Here is an 11397-nt window from a genome sequence, read left to right as displayed (position 1 = left end):
ACCGAATTGCTTAGCTGATAACCAGTGGGTTAGTGTTACTAGCTTCTTTGACTCGTTGGGCCGACAATGGACTATAAGTTATTAGGGCCAATGAAATGATGTATTATGCCATGTTTTGGGCCATAAAAAATGAGCCACTTAGGCTTAGCTTTTTTGGCAAGTTGCATTACGCCCATTGGGCTTGTTTTGGGTCTGCTGAGCTTATTCAGACCGACTCTGTAAATATTCTTGAGGATACCCAAAATAACCTAGGTCGGGTACGATCCAGGTGGTCACAAGTGGGTCAGATAAGGACTACCATTCTAGGCTGAATTTAATTGATCAAGCCCAGGATCATTTCGGTTGAGTGGGAAACCCGATTTTTGCAAGGAATGAGCTGAACCCAAAGTAAAGAGAAGCCCAGAAGAACGGCCCAACTCAGGAAGTTAGTTAGAAAATATCTAAAAAGTCTGTAACAATCTATAAATAGGCTGGAAGAAGAGGGAAAAGGGGTTAAAAATTTTGAAGTGTAGAATTACTCTGTCTAATATAAGAGGGAAAATTTCTTGCATCTTCAATGGCGCCGTCTGTGGGAAACGATGAAGATTGATCTGAGTTCGATAAAGGTGGATTTGATCATGGCTAGTTCAGAGAGGAGGAACTGGAACTCTGAAAACTGGATCCAGATCAGGGAGATTGTGATTCATCTTGCAGAGTCTTGATTCCAGTTGTTTCCGAGAGACTAGTGTCTGATCTACGCAGTCCGGATCTGTGCTTGTTGAGTTGATCTATACAGTTGAGATTTGTTTAGATCAGTGAATTAGACAAACTTACCGCAGGAGCAGTTCAGATCCGGCCAATTGAGATCGGGATTCAGCTAATTCAAGTGTAGATCTAGTGCACTCGCATCAGCGGAGCTCAGATTTGATCACAAATTGCGGTTAACGACTTTGCTTCGATCAGGAATGATGATCGGAGGAGAGAGCTCAAATCCATCGGAGAATGGCCAGCAGACAAAGCTAGGAAGACGTAGATTATTTCAACAGAAGAAAAGTCCAAAACCAAGATCCGGCAAAAACACGTTCCACCACAGCATCAGAACTCCTGGAAGGTGGAGAAGAAGCCTAGAGAGGAAGAGTTGGTTACTCCACTTAAAGTAACTTTGGCAGGGCTGTATCAAGAGAACAAAGATAAGTTTCATCCTCCATTACCAATTAGGCAACCTCTCGAGTAGAGAGACCAATCTAAACATTGTGCTTTCTATAGTGACTTTGGTCATCAGACTAATGAATGCAGGAACTTAAGGAGGCAAGTGGAGATGCTGATCGCAAGGGGAGAGTTCGCAGGATATGTTCAGGGGCCAACATAGGAGCATAGCCGACCGGCTGAGCAAGTCAAGAAAAATCAGAAGCCGAATTACCACAACGCTCAGCCCGTTTGGATTATTAATGCAATTCATGGCCGACCTGAATAAACAGCAGAGTTAGAAGAGCTGCTCAGGACACGCCTCCTCCAAGCGCAAATGAAGAGGAGGATAGGCAGTGTGCATGCTTTGCACCAGCAGAGTACATCTGCATAAATAAAGTTTGATAGAACAGACCTGTTGCTCATTTAGACCCCTCATGAAGATCCACTGGTCGTCAGTTTAACGGTTGTAGAGTGCCTGGTATGACGAGTTCTAATTGACCTAGGGAGTAATGCGAATGTCATGCCCAGGGTAACGTTTGACCGGCTCAAGATCAAGCCAGAAAAGCTCAAACCCACGGGAAATCCTTTGCTGGGGTTCGATGGGAAATGAGTGGAACCCATTAGTGGTGGATTTGATAGTGCAGGCTGCTGAAAGAGTTCTGACAGAGAGCTTTGTGGTCGTTGAGATCCATCCATCTTACAACTTTTTGATAGGAAGAGGGTGGATACATAGGATCCAAGGTGTTCTATCGACTCTTTATCAGGTGATGAGATGTTTGGCCTTGATGGGAATAGAGTGATTGATATCCATGAAGACTAGGTCGCAGCCAAGGAATGCTATTTTGTAACCCTAAAATCTACTGGAAAGGGAAAAGCACCCATCAGGTCTGCTAGTCCAAGATAGCAATTACAGGAACCTCCACCTAACCAGAATGGGGAGGAGGAGCTTTCGGCGTAGACCGAAGAACCTCTCGTTGATGTGCAAATTGATCGTGAGAAGCCAAACCGAACTACACGAGTAGGCTCTACACTTATAGAGGGGAAGAAACAAGGGTTAATTGATTTCCTGACTTAGAACGCAGATGTGTTAGCTTGGAGTCATTCAGACATGCTAGGAATCAGCTCATCCGTGTCCTACCATTCCCTCAGTATGGACCCAAACGCCAAGCATGTAAGGCAGAAGTAGAGAAGGTTTGCCCTGGAACGCAACCAAATCATAGCTGAAGAGATTGATCGTCTGCTGGATACAGGGTTCATTAGAGAAGTTCATTATCCATCTTGGCTCTCCAATGTCACTGTTGTGCAGAAGAAGAATGGGAAATGGAGAGTGTGTATTGACTTCACCAATCTGAACAAAGCCTGCCCGAAGGATAGTTTTTCACTGCCAAAGATTGATCAAATGGTGGATGCCACCACTGGATACGAACGGTTAACCTTCCTGGATGCTTACTCAGGATACAATCAGATCTCTATGAACCTGATTGATGAAGAGAAAACCTCTTTTGTCACTGAGAGAAGAACCAATTGCTACAAAGTCATGCCGTTCGGGCTAAAGAATGCTGGAGCTACTTATCAGAGGCTGATCAGCAAGATTTTTAAAAATCAAATGGGGAAGACTGTAGACACTTACATTGATGACATGGTGGTAAAGAGTAAGAAGAAGGATGATCACTTTGAGCACTTGCAAGACATATTCGGTGTGTTGAGGAAATATGGAATAAGGCTTAATCCAACCAAATGCTCGTTCGGCGTGAGCTCGGGTCAATTTTTGGGGCACGTGGTCAATCACAGAGGAATAGAGGCTAGCCCAGCCCAAGCACAAGCTTTGATAAAAAATGTAGAACCAAAAATGGTTAAAGAGGTGCAAGCGCTCACAGGTCGAATAGCCGAACTAAGTTGGTTCATTTCTAAGCTGTCAGATCACTGTAAGCCATTTTTTTGATATAATACGAAGTCATGGAAGACAGGCCTGGGGGGATGAGCAATGACAGACACTGATTAGCTTAAAAGAATATATGCGGAACCTTCCAGTCTTATCTTCTCCTGAACCAGGTGAAAAGCTTTTTATGTACGTTGGTGTGTCTAATATTGCAACAAGTGTCATTCTAATCTGTTGTAAAAAAGAAAAGTGGTTCCCAGTGTTCTATGTTAGTAAAACTATAGCCGAGCCGAAAAAAGGTATTCAAAGGCCGACCGAATGATCTTGTCATTGGTAAATGCAAAGAGGAAACACAGGCATTATTTTGAATCCCATCCTATTGTTGCTCTGACTACATTTCCCATAAGGATGATTCTGCATAAGCCAGATCTGTCAGGCAGAATGACAAAGTGGGCCATCGAGTTGAGCTCATTTGACATAGCATACGAACCTAAAACGACCGTCAAGGGTCAAGTAGTAGCTGATTTCCTGCTGGAGTGAGATTCAGAAGATTTGGAGGAAGATTGTAGAGACTCTTTGTGGAAGCTCTTTGTTGATGGCTCTTCAAATCAAACGGGAGCAGGAATTAGGATCAAGCTCCAAACGCCAGAGGGCACCACGCTGAGCCAAACGATTAGACTACAGTTTAACACAACAAATAATGAGGCTGAGTACGAAGCGTTACTGGCTGGGCTGAAGTTGGCCAAAGAGTTGCAGATCAAGAATCTGGTTGCTTTTAGTGATTTATAGCTGATCATTCGGCATGTGAATGGGGAGTATGGAACCAGAGATGAGACAATGGAGGTATACCGATCTGCTGTTCTACGCGAGGCAAAATATTTTGACCAAATTAAATTCGTTCAGTTTTCGAGGGATTACAATAAAGATGCTGATCAATTAGCTTATAGTGCATCAAGTTCTGGAAAGACATTGGCTAGGGTAATACCGGTTGATGTGTTGTCTCAGCCATCCATTTTTGAGGAACTGTCTAGCTCGGGCCCTCGGTAAGTCAATGTCATACCATATGAACCGAGCTGGATTGATCTAATTCTAATTTTTATAAGGGATGGTGTGCTGCCAGAACGACAAAATGAGGCGAAGAAGATCAGATCAAATGTTGCTAAGTATGCTATTGTTCATAATTAGTTGTATAGACGGTCTTTCTCAGGTCCGTACTTGAAATGTGTTACCCCCACAGAAGCTAGAGAGATCTTATGCACCATCTATGAGGGTATATGTGGCAATCACTCAGAAGGAAGATCTCTGGTGCATAAAGCGATGACACAAGGGTATTTCTGGCCGAATATGTCGCGAGATGCAGAAAAATTCTCCAGAAGACATGATACGTGTTAGAGGTTCGGACCATTGATCCACCAACCACCTTAAGATCTGCACGTAATGGCTAAACCATGGCCTTTCGCACAGTGGGAGATGTATGTGGTTGGCCCTTTGCCGACCGCCAGGTCGCAGAACAAGTACGTTTTGCTGGCAACAGACTACTTTACCAAGTGGGTGGAGGCAGAGCCGTATCCAAGCGTAACCTAAACTCATGTAAGACGCTTCATTTGGAGCAATATTATTTGTAGCTTTGACGTGGCAAGGTCGATCGTCATGGACAACGGGACTAATCTCGACAGTAAGCAAGTGAAAGAGTTGCTTGAAGAGTATGAAATTAATGAAAAGTTGGCAGCAATCAACCATCCACAGGAAAATGGCCAAGCTGAAATCACAAATAGAACAATCATTGCTTGTATTAAGAAGAAGCTTGGAGATGAGAAAGGTAAATGGTTAGATGAGCACCCCAACGTACTGTGGGCCTACAGAACAACCCCAAGGCAATCGACTAGAGAAATCCCATTCGCGATGACGTATGGCATTGAAGCAATAAAACTGGTTGAGCACTTGGTTCCAACTGTTCGGAGCCTGGCGTGGAATCAGGAGTAAAACGACAATATGCTGAGATTTAGTCTCGATTTGCTGGAGGAAAAAAGAGATGCAGCGGCAATAAAGCTTATATCTTATCAGCAGACACTAATGAATAGTCACAACAAAAGGGTGAAGCACAGAGACTTAGCACCTATTGATTTGGTTCTGGAAAAGAAGGTAGGGATTGTCAAAAAGATAATGTCACCATGGGAATGACCATACAGAATGGCAGAAGTCATAGGAAATGGGGCATATGTTTTAGAGACTATGGCTGGAAGGTTGATCAGTAAGCCGTGGAACGCTATATCTCTAAAAAGGTACTACTAGTAGAAATTGAATTAAGCTTTGAGCTATACTCATTTAAGGATTATATTCATGCAAGTGTACAAACTTTTCAAAGATTTATAAAAAGAGTTCATTCAGTTTCAAAATTGGGTTGAACCAAACACTTGCCTAAAATGTGTGCCAAGTGGCAAGTGGCGTTCTAGCCGAGCGCCAAACACTCAGCAAGATAAGTGGCAAGTGGCACTATTAGCTGAACGCCAAGCACTTGCCTAAAAAGTGTGCCAAGTGGCAAGTGGCGTTCTATCCGAGCACCAAACACTCAGCAAGATAAGTGGCAAGTGGCACTATTAGCCGAACGCCAAGCACTTGCCTAAAAAGTGTGCCAAGTGGCATTTTAACCGAGCATTAAGCACTCAGCAAGATAAGTGGCAAGTGGCACTATTAGCCGAACGCCAAGCACTTGCCTAAAAAGTGTGCCAAGTAGCAAGTGGCATTTTAGCCGAGCGCCAAACACTTAGTAAAGTAAGTGGTAAGTGGCACTATTAGCCGAAAGCCAAACACTTGCCTAAAAATGTCAGGTAGCACTCTGAGCTGAACGACAAAGACTTAACAAAGTAAATGGTAGGTGGTATCAAGAGCCGAACGTCATATACTTGTAAAAGTCATATAGAAGAGTCAAACCATTTACTCATTCAAGGATAAATTAAAGAACAGAATCGTTGCAAAACAAAAATACCATTCCATTCATTATAAGATAAATTCTTGAAGTACATGGGTTAATTTAAAAAAAAAAAAAAAAAAAAAATTAGCAGAAAACTAGTTTGTAGTTTCTTCTTCTAGCCCCGTTCCGTTGCCTTCCCCATCATTACTAGTTTGAAGGTTGCTATTCTCTTCACCATTGACTGCACCACTATCTCTGAATGGAGAGTCAAGATGAATGACCTCCTCAGGCAATGAAATTCTATCAAAAATGACTAATATGGAAGGAACAATGGTGGTGATGGGAGGAATGTGCAGAGGGTGAAAGGGTGGAGCAGTCCCTGAAGTTGCAATCTCTTTGCATTCAATGAAGATGTTTTCAGCAAGATCAGAGGGTGGATCTTGGTAGTTGCTTGGTGAACTGATGTCCAGAGAAGCGTCCAGCTCATCAAAACCAGTACAAGTGCTAGATTTTCCTTCAGGGGGAGAATGGTCAATGAAGCCGTCTCTGTACCCTTCAGCATACCTGAGAGCACTAATTCTGGAAAAGCTTGCATGGAGAGCCCTTATGCCACCGTTGAATTTGCCAATGACGTTCAGCAAAGAAGAGCGTTCATTCGAGAGCTTCTCTTTTGAATTTGCATGGGTCAATCGCTCAGCAATCAGAGTACGCTGAAGATCACCCTTCTCAGCCTTCAGTGCATTTCTTTCAGTCAGGGCAACATTTTTCTCAATCTTCAGAACATCAGCTTCATCCTGAAGAGAATCCCGTTGAGCTTTAAGGGAGTCTTTTTCAGTCCTCAGAGCATCCCTCTCAGCTTTCAGATTAGTCGTTTCCTTCTCTGACTCGTTCAACTTAGCCAGGAGCTCAGCGTTCTTGGCTTCGAGAAGATTCTCTGATTCAATATATCTTTTAAGGCCAACAAAAAGGGACTTAAGCTTTTTGTTCAGAACCTCAATGGTCTTCTAAAAGGTAAACATCCCAAATAGAGTCCGCACAAGGGAAATGATGTTCTGATCAGTTCAGCCATCAAGTGATTAAAATGAAAAAGAAATATATCATAAAGGGAGGAAGAGCTACCTCGACAGCAGCTGCTGGGAACTGCTGATACATCTCATCGAAGGACATCTTGTTTTGAATTTCAATATCCTTGGGAGTCCAGAAACCCTTATAAAAAACAAATGAGGTAAGGGGATCCTTGAATAAAGAATCTGTGGGAGCAACAGTTGAGCCATCCTCACAGGTGAGCAAGGGGCGCCATAGAAGAACAGATGGTGTGGAACCAGAGGTTCTAGCAGATTCACCCTCTGGTATGAATAACTGAGGAGGGCGCAGAGGATCAGTGATCCTGAAAGATGTCTTTCTAGCCCTCTGTGCAGGGGGAACATCATTCTGATCAAGACCACCTTCAGGCATTGGTCTTTTTCCCAAGCTTTTCTCTGAAACGCCAGCCTGGGCAGGAGGAGATCCACCACTATTCTGAGAGGAATCCTCAACATCCTGAGCACCATTTGGGAGAGCCTTAGTCAGAATATCAGAGGGTTCATTGTTCGGCACAGCAGGCTGAACTTCAGCAGAGGTAGATGCAGCGAGCTCAGCGGCTGGATGCTCGGTGGCTGGAGCCAAAATAGGAGTAGCTGAGGTGGTCTCTGTAGGGGCTGGTGCAGCGGAAGGAGTAGGAGCAGAACGTTTTCTCCTGCTAAGGAAGGAAGTTAAATGCTCTCTATGGTGGACCCCAAAATCGATATGTTAGAAAGGTTTTCAGGGGTGAGCAAGTCAGCAATTGAGGGAAAGTTGTTCTGGACTTTTTCCTTCAGAAGTCAAGTTTGGCCCTGCAAACGCTATAAACTAACTCATCATGATTAATTCGAAGACACCTATAAAGAAAAGTGCAGAAATGAGGAAGACAGGATTCACAATGGCAATCAGAAAGATGATTCTTAAACTTCTTAAGTTGAAGGACAGAGCACTCTCCAAAAGTGGTTGGTATTGGGAAAGTCTGAGCGAAAGGAGTTTGCCAATTTCCACTGACCCCAATTAAGTTGCCCTTTTCGAATGAGAGCTTGTCAGTACAGATGGAATGTCTCTCGATAGGATATAAGTGAAAATATGGTTCATCGGTTCTGGTTTTAATGATTCAGTAGCAAAGGAGAAGGTCTGTGATATCTAAATCAAGACCCTTATCACGATTCAAAATTAGAAGGACTGAAATCACCCTAAGGAAATTAGGGTTAACCTGAAGAGGGGGAAAGCCCTAATTTGCTGAAGACATAGCAGAAGAACGGGTGTAGAGGGAATCTGATTACGTTCAGATGAAGAGCTGAGAAGAGAATCTCCCCGGGAAGGTGAACCTGACCGGTGCTCTCATCTAGATCCGTGGGATAAACCCTTAGAGAGACATCATTTGGGATATTATTTTTTGAACGAACAACATTCAAGTTAAGGGGGGCCATTCTAAAAGAAAGAAGGAAAATTTTAAAGCGTAATGACCTTTTCCTCAAAAAATAGAGCAGCAAAAGTAAGGAACTAACCTTGAGAAGGGAGTTTTGTAGAGTGTCTAGTCACAAAGCAAAAGTCAAATCACAACAGGAAAAAATCGTCGGTGAAAACAAGGAAGTTCGCCGGAAAATACAGGTAGATGACAGAAATGATTGAAGGTAATGACACTAGAGGAAAAAGAAGAGAAAGGTTGAAGAAGGGCAAAAGATAAGAAGTCAGGTTTTTAAAGTAAAACTGGTTCGACCTACAAGGGGCTGTGTTGAAAATGGTGCAGCAGATCTCGAAGCATTAATCTCTAAGCCAACTGTTCATTTCCCCACGTCATCAGTTCGAGCCGTCATGTCATGATTAGCCCTTTCGATAATCCCACCCTAATTAATTAGGGGGAGATTATGGGGGCAGATGAGGATACTCAAAATAACCTGGGCCGGGTACAATCCAGGTGGTCACAAGTGGGTAGGATAAGGACTACCATTCTAGGCTGAATCTTAATTGATCAAGCCCAGTATCATTTCGGTTGAGTGGGAAGCCCGGTTTTTGCAAGGAATGAGTTGAGCCCAAAGTAAAGAGAAGCCCAAAAGAACGGCCCAGCTCAGGAAGTTAGTTAGAAAATATCTAGGAAGTCTGTAACAGTCTCTAAATAGGCTGGAAGAAGAGGGAAAAAGGGTTGAAAAATTTGAAGTGTAGAATTACTTTTTCTAATATGAGAGGGAAAATTTCTTGCATCTTCAATTCTTATGCTTGAATTTCCGAAAAATAAAATTAATAAGCCTTTCTCATAAGAAAATGATTTAGAATTTAGAATATTGTAATAACTTGATTCATACTGATCGAGTGAGTACATGATTTTAGGCACGTGTAAACTGCTACATTATTCATACATCATATAGTATCGATCTACCTCTGTCCCCCAAAATAGTTGTCTGATTTGAGAACTGTGACTCACAGTACCTAAAGTAGAGCAATTATTTTGGGACAGAGAGAGTATATGTTTTCTGATCGATCAAGCAAAGGAGGAGGACATGGGAATGGCAATCAACTCCAAATCATATTTTCTCATTGTAGTTATTCCAAATATCTCTGTCATGTCGAGTTCTTCTGGTTTGATTCCATTTGGGACTCTCCAATCAAAATGGTAGAGCAGCTGAGCAAGTATAAGTTCAATTCCTGCAGTAGCAAACTGAATGCCTGGACATATTCTCCTACCTGCTCCAAATGGGATATATTCAAAATTAGTTCCTTGGAAACTGATCATGGAAGAAGAATCAACAAACCTCTCCGGTCTAAAGCAATCTCCGTCACCCCAGTATTTTGGATCTGTGCTTATTTCCCACAGGTTGATCAACATTTTGGTTTTTGCCGGAATCTCATATCCGTTAATTTCACACCTTTCAGTTGATTCTCTAGGTAACAAAAGGGCTGGAGGGTGTAATCTCAGAGTTTCTTTGACGATACATTTCAAGTAATTTAGTTGATGAATACTGCCTGTGTCATCATCAATATTAATAATATTATTGCTCTTTCCTTTAAAGGCCTCTCGAACTTCAGCTTGTGCCTTGTTCATTATTCTTGGGTTCTTTACCATCTCCGACATTGCCCATATTATGGTTGTTGCAATCGTCTCACTCCCAGCTCCAAAAATGTCCTGAAATTTTAAAAACAAATATATCATTAATATACTGCGCGCACTAAAAACTATATATATACATACAGTAGTAAATATATATATGTACCAAAATGACAGCTTTTATGTTATCAGGTGTGAGAAGGGAGAAGTTATCAGTACTATGACCACCCTTGTCTAGGTTGAGAAGGACATCAACCAAATCTTCCTCCCAGTCAGCAGCAGGTACATTACTGCTTTTGGCTGTGTGCTCATTGACGATGGTGTCGAGAATTTGGTCCATTTTCCGGTGCAACCTTTGGAGGATAGGCTTGGTTCCACTAATGTAATGAAGGATTTTAAGTGAAGGAAATAGATCATGCAACCCAAAAGCTCCTGACAAGCTTATTGCTTCGTGCAACACTTTTAAGAACAGTCCTTGATCTACACACGCCTTACCAAAAGCGGTGCGTGCAATTATGTTGTTTGATAGTGAGTATATCTCCTGACTGAGGTTGATGATGGTGGGATGGCCGTGGCTACTGCTGCTGCGGCAGGAAGATGAAATAAATTGTATGAGATTCTCTACTTCTTCTTCTCTCACTGATTTGAATGAGTCTACACGTTTGGCGCTTAGGAGTTCAGTGACACACATCTTTCGCAGTTTTCTCCATAAATCATTACAGGGAGAGAAGACAAGGCCTCCACCATTATAGGAGATGACCTCAACAGCAAGAACTCGAGGCCTTTGTGTGCATTTGAGTTCGTGCTGCTTCAACACCTCCTGGACTATTTCCGGTGAGGAAATGACTACAGCCGAGATCTCACCAAGTTGGAGATGCATAAAGGGTCCATGTTTCTTGGCTAAGGCCTTCAACGCATGGTGTGGAAGATAGCTTCCTAGGGCCAGCTGGTGCAAGTTACCAATAATGGGTAGCTTCCATGGCCCTGGTGGCAGCGGCTTCTTTGAGTATTTAGATGTCTTCCGGTACAGTTTCAGAATCAATAAAAACGAAACAAGAAAAGTTAGAAAAAGCTCAAGTATCATGGTTTCTGAGCTGCAAATCTTTAATTTGTTTCAACTTTTAACTGCTAAAACTTCACGGGGTACAAGATGCTTTTATAGTAGGTGTGAAGCAGAATAATGCCTGACATTTGAAGTGAACGCACAATATTATTTAATATATGTTGGATTCGCGAAAAATTAATTATGAAAACATAGGTTACTACTTCTGGGGAATATATATATATATATATATATATATATATATATATATATATATACATAAAAAAACACTT

At 42.3% G+C, this 11397-nt stretch overlaps 1 pseudogene; it reads right to left on the bottom strand.

The window, feature by feature from the left end:
- Nucleotides 1-626: 626 nt before the first annotated feature.
- Nucleotides 627-11146, bottom strand: LOC132305528 (desmethyl-deoxy-podophyllotoxin synthase-like; annotated as a pseudogene).
- Between the last annotated feature and the right edge of the window lie 251 nt (nucleotides 11147-11397).

The sequence above is a fragment of the Cornus florida genome, unplaced genomic scaffold (genome assembly GCF_030987335.1).
Source record: "Cornus florida cultivar Cherokee Brave unplaced genomic scaffold, ASM3098733v1 CherokeeBrave_3.0.0_Hap2_Chr04, whole genome shotgun sequence".
NCBI classification, from domain to species: Eukaryota; Viridiplantae; Streptophyta; class Magnoliopsida; order Cornales; family Cornaceae; genus Cornus; species Cornus florida.
This window is presented reverse-complemented; position numbering and strand designations above follow the sequence as displayed.